At 34.3% G+C, this 15,000-nt stretch overlaps 1 protein-coding gene and 1 pseudogene across 5 annotated transcripts in view; one reads left to right on the top strand and one right to left on the bottom strand.

Annotated features, from left to right (window-relative positions):
• LOC135210364 (CD109 antigen-like) overlaps window positions 1-15,000 on the top strand; it is a 1,440,954-nt gene that overhangs the window by 870,962 nt on the left and 554,992 nt on the right. The gene's annotated exons all lie outside the window — the stretch shown is intronic.
• Window positions 1-15,000, bottom strand: part of LOC135210363 (ras-related protein Rap-1b-like) — a 79,790-nt pseudogene that overhangs the window by 40,825 nt on the left and 23,965 nt on the right.

Genomic DNA, 15,000 nt, shown 5'->3' on the forward strand with positions numbered 1-15,000 from the left:
TCTTCCACAGTGTTCTATATATAAAGCATAAGTTGATGTATCTCCTTTCCGAAACCAGAAGAACAACGTCACTACACTCAGTTTTTTAACTCCAATAGAAATAGGTACCTAACTTAAAAGCAGCTTCTTCACTTTTAAATTTTTATTATTATATAATATTTATTTAATTTTTTTTAGTTCATTTTTTAAAATTATTAATATTTAACTTTTATGTTGCTTCCATTTTTTTAGCAATATTAATTACTGAGTCTTTTTTGATTTAATATATTTTGTATATTTTACAGTCCCTGATGATGAGAACCCAAAGTCTCGAAAATTTGGAAAATACATGTATGATGTTACGATGGCTTTTCTCCATCCTTTTTATAATAAAATCTTACGGCGGTTCCAAGAGGCACCCCAACCTTCCTGCATAAATATATATATAGATAATAGATATAAGATATATATATTATAATAATATTATATATTATATAAATATATATATAATATATATTATATATATATATATATAGTATCATAAAACCCTACCACAATTATTTTAACCTCCCAAGACTATGAAAAATAATAAAAAAAAGAAAAAAAGAAAAAAGAAAAAAGATGGTTTCATCGTTCCAATCCAACGCGCCGGTGAAGTGGCAAACATTTAGCCCAGGCCCCCATCTAAGTTAGCAGCCGAAGTTTATGCGACTCCAATCAAACGCCATAACAACTGTTTAGCTTCAATTTATTTAACTTTGGCGACTGTTTGAGCCATGGGAGCTGATTGCGGGGGAGGGGCCGTGTCAATGTGTGTGTGCTTTCCCCCCTTTCCCCCCCCCTCCCCCCCCTTCACTTCCCTCGCTTGGCTGTTGATTTGCCAAAGGGGATTTTATGCTGTTTCAGAATGCCTGTTGAAGGTGCCTGTTACCGGCCGAGAACGGTGTAATCTCGTCTGTGGCGTATAAAGTACACGTATTTGGATCGGCCAGCTATGCCGAGCATTTACCTACACACCTAAAGATCATATACATATATATATATATATTCATATATAGATATATATAGATATAGTATATATAATCTATAAATCTATATTAATATAGAGATAGTAATATATTTATAGATATATAATATAGATAGATTAATACAGATTATATATTATATATATACTAATATATATAGATTAATATATATTATAGATTAGTATACATATATAATATATATATATATATAGATATATATATATATATTATATATAATATAATATATTATATTATATAGATCATTATATAGAATATTAATATATATATATATAATTATATTAATGTATCTATTAACATTTATATGTATATCTTAATACAAAGAGCCCTTTAAAAAACGCCAAAATTAGAGAAAGTAAGTTACTATATATTTCTTGAGACTGTTCTTCTCTCTCTCTCTCTGAGCATCTCTCTCTCGTCTCTCTCCTTGAAAAATAATAGTATGGTAATTTCTTATATTTTGGCGCTTTTTTATGGCCATCCTTTTATTAGATGGAATTCCCATTTGTAACAGGACATGTTTACCTGTACATATCATAATAATATGATATAGAAATATATATAAATATAGATATATATAGGAATATATAATATATATAATATAATGTATAGTATATATACCATATACCATATATATACATTATAAGTATATATATAGATATATATTATATAATTTTATATACACATATATAGATAGAGACTAGATATATTATAATAAGTATATCATATATGGAATATTATTATATTATATATATATAGTGGGTGTGTGTGTGTTTGTGGGTGTGTGTGTGTGTGTGTGGTTACCACTACTGTTACGTTTTCTTGCGTTCGTCAGCTTTTGTAACACAATATATAACTTGAGTCATTTCATTTATTTTATTTGAATATATCTAGAGCTATTTCAATGATTTCACTTGAAGACGTGTTTTTTCTTTACTTTTTGTGATGTTACTGAACGCCCTGCATGGGAAATTTAATATATTTCATATTACAATATACGTAATTGTATTTCGTAAATGGCGATATCTGGAAACTCTGGCAGAACTCCTAGGAGTAAGTAAGAGGTGACAGAGGATTGGAGCTTTTTGAACCGTTAACGTTTCTTTACAAACTCCCATTGCTTTTTGAAGCGGCACCGGAATTGCTTGCAACAAAGCAAGTATAATAGAAACAGACTGGTTCGATCAAGGGCTTCGTTACTTTCTCTGGTGTTCTGTCGCTGGGTAGGACAGGACATTTATTCTTTTGTTCGGCCCCCTTTTTTCCCATCAATATTACTTCGATGTTACGGGGGCTCTAAACCACACGACAGATGTTTCATCTTAGCTTATTTACGATTAATTGCTATATAAGGTTATGCACTTATCTATTTTTCGCAATTTATTTTCGAAATTCTGTTTCAGCTTATTTACGATTAATTGCCATATAAGGTTATGCACATTACTGTTTTAGTTATGTATTTTCGAAATACTTTTTTACGTACTATCATATCATTGTAGTACCTAGTTTATAGAGATTTGTACATGTTGGAGCGTTTATATTTATAATGCTGGTTTCATAATTCTGATGGTGTATTTAGTGTGCCTACCTACTGTATAAAAGAAGTTGGAAAGGGAAACTTAAGGAATAATAAAAGAAAGCTGGAAAGAGAAACTTATGGAGTAATATATATATATAAAATTAACATTTCTTGTTGTAAGGTGACTATCTTCTATCAGTTTGATCCTGGAACTACAGTAGTATAACCTAGACTTTTGGTCTTTGATGATATATTCAGTAATTCCTTTTAGCATTACGAGGCATGGCATTACACAGAGGGTATTGCTGAGTATCAGTGTAATGAAACAAATAAAGAGTTTTTCAGTAGGGGGCCTGAGGTCGTCCCAGCATAAACAAATGTTCTCAAGGTAGATCAGACTCATATTCCAAAAGACAAAGACAGAACAGTTCAAAGTCGAAAAGAGCGATATCAGACACGATAGGATTTTGAAGTAAGTCCTCAGTCTACGACAAAAATCACGCCTGTTCTTGTCTGTCGAAAGCCCCAACTCTTCTTCTGTCAATCCCTCTGTTATGTTATTCTTACTCCTTCAAAATTATACCTTTAAGATCCCTGAGGTCACCTCTATAACCTTTACCCTTAGAGAAAAGATGATGGTACCTCTCCTCATTTCTGTGGGTCGTTTTTTTTTCATTCAGGTTGTCCAGACATATAAACTAAACAATCACTCGATCATATGGAACTATTATCTCTATACCACAGAATCTCATTGGTACATTCATCTTCAAGTCATTCCCATAAGCATTCTCATATGTACACCAACATCTTCCACTCTAGCATTTATAGATCATAGATAAAGGATTGCACTCGCGTCTCAGTTTACACTCATTATTTTCACACCCATTTAGTCAGTCCAATGTCCAATTCTCTCATGAATAACTCCTCTTTATGAAGTATTCAACATACCACGTCATTTCACATTCACCTTTGCCTAGTATCCTGAGAAATGAAGAAATGTTCCCAAAACTGGAAGCCACCTGACATAGTTTAAACGTCTGCTGACTGACGTCGCCATCCTGAACAAACATTCAACAAGTGGGAATCTCCCAGAGCACGTGGCTATCATCAGCAAGTTGAAGCCGTCTCCGAGTGGAAGTTACATTTAAGAGGAAACTATTTTAATTACAGCTAAACTTAGATGTTAGATTTAAAAAGGGAAAAATCTGTAAGGAAACTATTTTCATTCCAGCTGAACTTGGAAGTTAGATTTAAAAGGAGTCTATTAAGTATTTTAATTCCAGCTGAACTTACAAGTTCGATTTAAAAAGGGAAATATCTGTAAAGCAACTGTTTTAATTCCAGCTAAACTTAGAAGTTAGATTTAAAAAGGGAAATATCTGTAAAGAAACTGGTTTAATTCTAGCTAAACTAAGGGGAATATCTGTAAAGAAACTATTTTAATTTCAGCTAAACTTAGAAGTTAGATTTAAAAGGAGTCTATAAAGTAATTTTGATTCCAGCTAAACGTAGATGTTAGATTTAAAAAGGGGAATATCTGTAAAGAAACTATTTTAATTCCAGCTGAACTTTACAAGTTAGATTAGAAAAGGGGAATATCTGTTAAGAAACTATTTTAATTCCAGCTAAACTTAGAAGTTCGATTTAATAGGAAAATGTCTATAAAGTATTTTAATTCCAGCTAAACTTAGAAGTTAGATTTAAAAAGGGGAATATCTGTTAAGAAACTATTTTAATTCCAGCTAAACTTGGAAGTTAGATTTAAAAGGAAACTATTTGTAAAGAAAATTTTAATTCCAGGTAAATTTAGGGTAAAATGGAACAGGGGAGAGACGGATCATTTTCCAGGATACCTGGAGATCTTGTTTATTGCTGGAATGGTACAATACATCATTCCTGGAAGGGAGGGACATTCCAGAATTCTAGCTAGATAAACTGCGCTATATCTATTTTTATCACGGTTTACCTCATTTTTTGGTTCTTCTGCGCTTGGTTTGACGTGGAAATCTTATCTCTTGTTATAAATTTTCATCCAGTGCTTAGTATCCGTTATCTTTCTCCAATATGTTTTTGCGTGGATTTTGTCATGTGTTTGTATAGTTCAACGGAGAATACGTTTTTATTTTTCAAACGCTCTAAGCGAATGAGAAAAATCGTTATATGCAGTTGTATGTCGACCAGAATTTGTTATTTATATCGTTTATAATTAGACGTTATGATAAAGAAATATATAAAAAAACAAGAAACTAATCCTCTCTTATTAAAAGGAATAATATAAATGAACATATTGATAAACAAATAGATGAAAATCTTAGTAAATTGAATGAAAAAATGAAAACCAACAAGAAACGAATTGTCTCTTATTAAACAGAATAACATAAATGAACAAATTGATAAACAAATAGATGAAAATATTATTAAATAAAAAAAAACAAAAACAAACAAGAGACGAATTCACTCTTATTAAAAATAAAAATAAAAATGAACAAATTGATAAACAAATAGATGAAAATGTTAGTAAATAAAAACGAAAAACAAAAAGAAACAAGAAACGAATCCTCTCTTATTAAACAGAATAATATAAATGAACAAATTGATAAACAAATAGATGAAAATATTAGTAAATAAAAAAAACAAACAAACAAGAAACGAATTCACTCTTATTAAACAGAATAATATAAATGAACAAATTGATAAACAAATAGATGAAAATGTTAGTAAATAAAAACAAAAAAACAAAAAGAAACAAGAAACGAATCCTCTCTTATTAAACAGAATAATATAAATGAACAAATTGATAAACAAATAGATGAAAATGTTAGTAAGTTAAATTAAAAAAAAAAAAAAAAAAAACAAATAAGAAACGAATCCTCTCTTATTAAACAGAATAATATAAATGAACAAATTGATAAACAAATAGATGAAAATGTTAGTAAATTAAGAAAAACGAAAAAACAAAAACAAAAGACAAACAAACAAGAAGCAAATCCTCTGGACTCACTCGGAAGCTGCAGTGTGTGGCTGTAGCAGTCCTCGACGGTGGGCTTGTAAGTCGTCGAGAAGAACCCCTGCAGGAACTGTAGCACCAGGGATGTCTTCCCGACGCCCCCGGCCCCAAGGATGACCAGCTTGCTCTCCTTCATCGTGCTGGGCGTGCCCTTCTCGCTCTCGCGGTCCCTGATGCCCTTGTCATTTCTCCTGGGCAGCTCCTCCTCCTTGTCCACACTCGGTCTGTGGGACTTCGTGCTCTCCTTCTCTTTGTTCCTTTTCATAGATTTCGGGGCGCTGGCGGGCGTTGCTCTGGGTATATTATATGGCTGGCTAGTCCTCTCTCTCTCTCTCTCTCTCTCTCTCTCTCTCTCTCTCTCTCTCTCTCTCTCTCTCTCTCTCTCTCTCTCTCTCTCTCTCGCTGGGGAGATGCAGACTCCTTCCCGTAAATCACAACATTATTATGGTCTGGTAGAACCTTCTCATTTCACTTGTTTGTTTATTAATTATATTTTCTCTGTTTCTCTCTTTTTTTATTTTTAGTTTATTCGTTCTCGTTTCGTTCGTCGTCTTCTTTTCGTTTTTTCCGTACCGAATCTTTTAGACAGGAAGTACTTTTATATATTTCAATCGATCTAGAATAGAAAAAATAAACCGTCTATGTCATTTGATGTTCCGCAGACACTTCCGGCTAATTAGTTTTCATCCCTCAAACATTCACCTGAAAATAATAATAATAAATAAGATAGAGACGCTAATCCACATTACGGAATTAAATCAACGAAGAAATTCAATTACAGTCAGTATTAATTCGGATTGACGCACACTCCAAAATGAACGTTAAATTATAGTGGACGCCATTCATTTGTTTTCCGCTCACAGGTGTATACTCGTCAATTCTGGCTCCTGAGTAATTGATCACAACGTCGCCTTGAAGAACCTGGAAAGAAGAAGAATAATGGTTTTAGTTTTTATTAAGCAAAAAACCGAATTTATCTAGCCTTAAATATAAGATCATCTTTCCTTAAACCTATTAGAGCACAAAATAGAATTTTAGAGAGATTGATCAGGGTTCTATGCGCTTAAATTACGATGCATTATTAAAACTTTTTTTTGGTATAACCCTCTGAGTAACCCTAGAAGTTATAGAAACCTGTCATAGAAGTGTTATTGATTCGTATAGACGACTGAGGAGTTTCTCGTAAGTCAGTTTCGAAACTAATTAACCTCTTATCTAACAAGACTTATGACTACTTGAATGCCAAACTAAATTAGATTTGAACTCGTAATTAAAAAGAGTGATTTGATATTCTGAATAATTGTCTTCCTCTATCGTCAAATTTCTATATTCGCTTCTAAGAACTCCAGCCGAGACTATACCAAGTTTAATTAACAGACTCTTGTCTTGTGTGCTTCTGTGTGTGTGTATGTCTGTGTGTCTGTATGTTAGGATGCTGAATATATATATATATATATATATATATATATATATATATATATATATATATATATATATATATATATATATGTATCCTATCAGTACGAATCGAGAAGCAGTAGCTGGTATGGCGGAATCATCTTCTCTTTACGTTCTTGTAATTAGTCCCATAAGATAAAATCTATAGCGGGAATCAGTGAGTCTTGCTCTCTCTCTCTCTCTCTCTCTCTCTCTCTCTCTCCCTGATAGAGGGGTACAGTAAGCAGTAGTATAGAGGCTCCGGGGGGGCCTATCGATTTGCGTTCTGGCTATGAGCTTTAACTGTTTTCCATCCATATTACTTTCATAATAATGGCCCTCACATCTGGGATACCTGCTTCGTCTCGTAATTATTTTCCCCCGTGTGACGATCGTGTGCATATAGTAGGTCTCTCTCTCTCTCTCTCTCTCTCTCTCTCTCTCTCTCTCTCCAGTGTCTCTTTCTTCCCCTCTCTCTTTTCGATCTGCTTCTGTCACTATTACGGCCAGTTCTCTTTAAACCTTCCCCTTCCATCCCCCTCCCCGCCCCCCTACCTCTTCACCAACTCCTGCTGCTTCTTCTTCTTCTGCGCCGTGATCAGAACGCCCTTGGGGAGGGCCCTGGTATTCTTCGGTGGTAAGGACACCAGAAATTATTTTTCAGCATCACAGGGGCCACGAGAGGCTTCTACTAGAACACCAGGCTTCGTCTTTCACCTGTTCCACCGTTCCACTGTTCCTATGTTCCTCTGTTCCTCTTTTCCGTGAAACTCCTCTCTCTGCGTCTCTGGATTTCGTAACTTTTCTCACTCATTCAATATTAGCACAGTACATCACTCAGAGTACGAGGGGCGGAGAGAGGTGATATGGTGATGTATATAATGTATATCTCAGCATTTCTCACCCTTTCATGTCCTCTCAGGCCAATTATGCTGGGCAAACACCTCGTCCTTTACAAATTCTACTCTCTCTCTCTCTCTCTCTGTCACACACACACTTACGGTTCACATCCGTAAAACAGAGTTGGATATTTGGCTTCTGTAGGCAAATAGTTTACTTTGCTTCACTGGTCTGTGACATTTTTTTTCCATCTCATTCTTCCATCTCACTTTCCACCCTTTCCTGTCTATTTATTGACTGATTAATTAATTTTAATTAAGTAGTGGGAGCTCTTCCATTTGCATTTCCCTAAACGTCCTCTTACTTCTTCCTAATGAACACCTTGATATTCTTTGGAAGGCTGAATTTAAAGTCAGCGGCCTCACCTGTTGGCTTGCTTCATATGAATAGGTCTCATCTTCCGAATAATAATAATAATAATAATAATAATAATAATAATAATAATAATAATAATAATAGGAGCACTAGGCACGATCCCAAGATCCCTGAAAAGGAATCTAGAAAAACTAGAGGCCGTTGTAGCTCCAGGACTCATGCAAAAGAGTGTGATCCTAGAAACGGCGCACATAATAAGAAAAGAGATGGACTCCTAAGGAGGCAGGATGACACCCGGAACCCCACACTATAAATACCACCCAGTCGAATTGGAGGACTGTGCTAGAGGAAAAAAAAAAAAGAAAAAATAATAATAATAATAATTATTTATTATTATATCATTATCTACTATGATTACTCACTAATACCTGTACGATTCAGCAGCAGGTATTTTTTGTGATCAAACGCTGGATGAATAATTGTAATCAATATTACTATGCTCAAATTGGATAAATTTTCCGATGGATATTGTAACGTCTTATCTCAGTTCCACTTTTGCACCAAGCCAGCCACCCTCCCATTTACATATTCCGTCAAATGCTTTGTTTCAGTTTTATAACCTTTTAATCTTTCTGATTTTCATTGACCATCATAACCTTATTCTCACATTTACCCTCAATTCGTTTAGCAAATACTATCATTCTTCCAACAGTTTCTCCAGAGTCTGATCATTGATCATTACCAGCAATCAGTATTGTGATGTGACTACGTTTTATCTCCGTGGTAAGACCTTTTTTTTCGTTTATTATAGTCGTATAGGCTTATGTTATTTGTGCTTGATAATGTCTTTTTCTTGATGTTATATTTTTCTTGATGTATTTTTCTTTGTAGGCCACGCGCTTGCAAGAACAGAAGAGATTACTGTCCACTTTGTTTATTTTGTATAGTCTCTTTGTGGACAAATTTGTAGTAATGATCGTATATTTTTTGTCAGTGAAATAACTAACTATCAGCGTTATTATCATCCGTTCCACACTCCATTCACGACTTATTCTATTACCACCCCACAACTTTGTGCCTTTGTCCAGTTCCGTTTTCGTCGGATTCATCTCATCATTCTATCCATTAAGCTTTCGACCCTTCCCGGATTTCCACCTCCCAGGATAACTCGCCCGTGACAAATCAGTTTTAGCAGATCACTTACGGTAGGCCTTTTGTGAAAACGTTCTGTTTACCGCTCGCAATAACTGTTTTCCCCAGTGTTGGGGAATTGATTTTGCACACTTTTTGAAGATGGATATTTGCTGTTTTCATTCTAGTGATTCCCCAAATTCAAAACACCTTAGAGTAAAAGGTAGAAATAACGAGTTCAAGTTGGTCGAAGACGAAGGTTTCTTTGCTTATCCTGGGAGAGATATTCAACACGAAATAGGTATATAATATATATATATATATATATTATATATATATAATATTATATATATATATAAGTGTGAAGACAGGAGTTATCACTCATACAGTAAGCATATCGGAGTATCAATTAGATACGAAACGTCGGCGATTAGTAAATGGATAAAGGACATATTCCAATATATATATATATATATATATATATATATATATATATATATATATATATATATATATATATATATATATATATATATATATATGTGTGTGTGTGTGTGTGTGTGTGTGTTAAATAATTACACATACGTACCTATACGTACACACACACATATGTACATATATCTAATGGCATACAGGCATTGCAATATACGTCAGTTACTGCAGAGTAAAGAGTGGGAGGAAAAATAAATAAAATAAAAGTCATGAAAACGACTGACATGTTGGACTTCGGAGCTAACAAAATAAAAAAAAAGGAAAAAAAAAAAAAAAACATTTATCGATAGATTTCTTTGATTCGGTCGTGGGATGCTGCAATTCTTAGGAGGAAAATAGTTTAACTAAAACTGTTTTTTAAAACTTTCTCGTTGCATTTTTTTTTTAGAATTTTTTGAGAATCGAAAACGAGAGGAATTAAAAGTCAAGCATTTGAGTTAACCTACAGCAATTTCTCTTTCTTACTTTCCGTCAGGAAATATTTTCATAAAATCAAGTATTGAAGTAATATCAAAAGTTCTACGTGTCAAGAGGATATGACATATTGCTTTTATCATGAAATAAAGTCTACAGTTAGTCCTGCCACCTGTTGTGCTTTTTTATTTTTTTATTTTATTTTTTTAACTCGTGTAACTTGAGTAGGAGTGTGGTGGTGAAATTTGATGAACGATAAAAGTTATTATTTTTTTTTATTTTTTGACCAAAAAACGTTTTTTTTTGTTTTTTGTTTTTGAGTTCACAGTCCAAAGTTATTTCGAACGTTAGGAATCATGATTTTAAATCTAGATATCTAGGCTGCAATTTACAAAGCACGCGTGATAAAAAGACTATAGAAATTAAAAAAAGACGAACTGAAGGCAATATAAATAAGAAATTTCTTTACATTCTCTTAAAGAGTAATTAAACCTCAAATAGCATATAGTTTATAGCTATTCATAACAGTTATTGCAGGGTTTAACATAATGGGAAAATTAGAAAATGTTTATAATTCTCACCTCTCTCTCTCTCTCTCTCTCTCTCTCTCTCTCTCTCTCTCTCTCTCTCTCTCTCTCGGTATCATCTTCTTATACTTAAAAAGCACCGTAGGTATTGACCTATTAGTGTTTGGGAATATCAAAGGTAATATTCATATCTTGGTTACCCTAAGTTAGTGTTATAGAATGAAAAGTCCTACTTGTCATTTAATGCAATCAGCAAAAAAAAAAAAAAAAAAAAAAAAATTGTGAAAAGTTCATGTATATATAAATTAAGACAAAGAAAAGGTATTCACGAGAAATCTAATTTTGGACCAGACTTCCAAAATAAACCATCCGGAAGGTAGAGCAATTTGGCCCAAGCACCCAATGCAATGGGGGGTCCAGGAGTCACATTCTGAATCAAATAACTGTTTGACTCGACTTTTGTCTTTTGATTTCTTTTTTTTTCTCTCTCACTTTTTTTTAAAACCTCTCGCCGTGATTGCATTTCTCTCCTGGTGGCAACAAACAGTGATTATTGGAATCTGGTGGGAATGAAACTTCGACTGACGCATTAGCTGTGTTTATTCAAAAATTAAAAAGTGCATTTTATCAGTTGGTGTTTCCAACTATCAGATAAACTCGATGAAACTTGAAGATATATTTTACAGTTTTACTAAAGTCTTTCATTTTCAGTTACCAGCCATTATGTTGAATAATCTAACACAGATTTTCTTAATTAAATTTCAGCATAACATCTCTACATTATCAATAAATTTCTCTTGACTATATATTGAATGTACGCATACGAACTTAGAGAGAGAGAGAGAGAGAGAGATAGATAGATAGATAGAGAGAGAGAGAGAGAGAGAGAGAGAGAGAGAGAGAGAGAGAGAGAGGAGAGAGGGGAGGGGGACAAAGGAACTGTCAAGAATACCATGGCGACGCCCCTCCAAAAGGCTTGGCCAGCGCAGTCAACTCACAGTACAGCCTTACACTGAAGGGTGAAAAAAAAGCCAAACATATTTGCAGGTTATTTCGTAGTGACAGAAGGTCGAAATTCCTCTGTTTCTTGTTTGCTTTTCGCCATCAGAAAGGAGAAAGCAAACAGACTGCTTCAGTACAGCTTTAGTACAGCTTACGATTTCATACGTGTGTTGACATAGAATCAGGTCGTCTGCGCATGCGCTGAAGCGATGTTTATAATGTACGGAGAGGGTTTTCGTCCCATAATACCATCAAAGAATGATTTTCTTATGAAAGTTATTATTGAGCGAAAGATGTTTTTGGGTTACGTAGGGGCCAGTTCATTTTAAATTTGTGTCAGGGACACGAAAGAAGTTTTTCATATATTGATTTTAAACTGACAAGTGACAGCGTATCAATTTTGAATTTTATATACAGTGATTTCACTCCTAGGTTAGATTTCATTTTGTATAAGAGATTGAAATTACTTAATTTCTTTCATGGAATCTCTTGTGTGATTTTACTTAAGATGGCGAGAAAGTTCCCGGGAGGGAGTATAATAAATATGCCATTTGCACAACTTGTAAATGAATTAGCAACCACTGTACATTATTAGAATCAAGGGTTTTCAGAAGACCAGCGATGTCATTCATTTTGACAGGGGTCACTTCTTCATTTAATAGTTCATGAGCCTTACGAGCGTGGGTACCTTTATTGAAAAGAACAATCTCCTTTATGTTTATAAGGCTTTGTGATCGTGACGTCATCCTTCTCGGGAGCCGATATTTGCTGTTATTTTTCTCTCCAAGACTTTTAACAAAACACCTTTAAGGCAAAAATCCCCTTTGTCCTCGATATTTTTAGCTCAGTGTTTGTCGTAAGGAACCAAGAAGTCAAGATTACTTTCTAGAACTGTTTTTTTGTGTGTTTTATTTTCTATAGGAGCAAGATTCCTTCCAAGATACCTGTGTGAGTGTGTGATGTGTGTGTGTGTGTGTGTATGTGTAGCTGTTTTGTCGAGCGTACAAAGAGTAGGTGTTACATAGTTTAATATTTTTCCTTGGTAGTGTTTCAAAGCAAAATCTCATCGCCTACTGTATAAATACAGTCAATACAGCAAATAAAATCAATGCAGAAACAACTCGGTAAAGAGACCTTATACGAGATGAAACGAACACTTCGAATCAGACACATATAAACATTAAAAAACTGAACTAGGTAAATTTGAAGGTAGCTCACGCATGGAACAAAAACACATTCAATACTGAGTCACAATTCTGAGTCGATTAATTCCTTGTTCTTCTGACGCGAATCAAAGAAGTAGATTCACATTCATGTAGTTGCTTCATGCAGGTTCTGACGAGCGCCAATACCTTTTATAATTTAGACGTTTACTTAAAGAAATAATCGATTTACGTAGACGTTAGCTGAACAAAAATAATCGATTTACTGGCAGGTACGTACGTGCACGTTTCCCACATTTAATAAGCTCATAACTGAGACTTTCCTAGGTACATCTAAAAGAGAGGCATCATACCTCATGACAGACTTGCGCAACAATGGCCAGGAACCGAGCATCGAAAAACGCAATATCTCGTAAGATTTGGAGGGAACTCATTTTAAGTCTCTTTCAGATCTTCTACGCCGCTCATGAACGTGAGTCACAAGGGAGAGAGAAAAGACGGCGTTGTAAGAAAGGGTCCATTGTTCTGGCTTGCAATAAAGCCAAATAGCTTTTGAACGCGGCTTCCATTTATATATTTTTTTTTTCTGTTTTTTTTTTTGTTTTGTTTTTTTTTTTGTTTTGCCGTCTGGTTCTTTCTTAATCCTTTGCAATCTAATCTTATTGATGGAACGAAATTACTTCGGCCTCCCCTCTCTGTCTCCTCCCCCCACCTCTCTCTCTCTCTCTCTCTCTCTCTCTCTCTCTCTCTCTCTCTCTCTCTCTCTCTCTCTATGTTTTCTCTCGATCCGTGATGTCCTTGACAAGCAGATAGTATGGTACGTCACTCATAACCAAAGAAGATATATATATATATATATATATATATATATATATATATATATATTATATATAATATATATATATCATATGCATTTCTTACCTCCCGCACCAGACGATTTCCTGCTAGATATCACTGCATTAGATCTGGATATAATAAGACTCCTAAAAAATTCATTCATAATTATTCATCTTTACATAAAAAAAAGAAAAATCTTGAGAAATACTACTAGTCCTTTTACTAATGCGCTATATACCTTTTAGCTCAATGATATTTCACCGAACTTCTCGTCAAAAGTCGTCATCTTTGAAGAACTTTTTTTTTTAAGTGAAGAGCGAATAGTTATCTAATCCGTATTATATCGATTCTAAGTCAAGCCGAAGATGACGCCGCGTTACGGGAATTCGAGGCTAAAACTTTTGGCTGAGTTTCCTTGGCAGAGGGCCAAAAGTTGATTACTTGGAAATGCGGTAGTTTTAATTGATTTCCTACTCTCTCTTCTCTCATCTCGATCTCATCTCAGCCCTCTTCTCTCTCTCGCCTCTCTAGAATTTTCTTGCAGAATTTCTTTCAGTTTTGTTTATGGGAGAGAGAGAGATAAAGAGAGAGAGCATTCTTCCCCTTCAAAATTCTTGCAGATGTATTTACACACACATACACACACACACGCAGAGAGAGAGAGAGAGAGAGAAGAGAGAGAGAGAGAGAGAGAGAGAGAGACGGACGATATCGGAAGCAGGTAAATGATGATGAATGCAGACTCGAAGCCACTAATGAAAGTGCTTGTCTCACCAGCAATATGTGCAGCCCAGGTAAATTGAATGCGGCGCCCACGTGACATTGTCTGGGTAAGATGTTCTGTTTTTTTTTTCTTTTTTTTCACTTGCTTAGTTGTCAGCTGTCACTCGTTTTTATCGTTGTCTATTAGAAACTTGGGGAGTAAAGGTGTCAGTCATATATATATATATATATATATATATATATATATATATATATATATATATATATATATATATATATATATACGTATGGAATTTTGTTCAGAATTAATCTACATCAATTCACGTCTCTCTGTACGGTGGCTGAATGGTTAAGATCACTGTCACGCTACCTCCATCACAAAAAAGAGGCATAGATTCAAAATCTGGTCATGGTAGAAGGACATTGGGTTTATCTAAACCCACATTAGTGGTTTAATTTTGGGTTTAGTCTCTAAAAGTGTTAGGTATAAGGTTTAAGGATCTCGACCTAG

This window comes from Macrobrachium nipponense, chromosome 39, assembly GCF_015104395.2.
Source record: "Macrobrachium nipponense isolate FS-2020 chromosome 39, ASM1510439v2, whole genome shotgun sequence".
In the NCBI taxonomy this organism is placed as follows: domain Eukaryota; kingdom Metazoa; phylum Arthropoda; class Malacostraca; order Decapoda; family Palaemonidae; genus Macrobrachium; species Macrobrachium nipponense.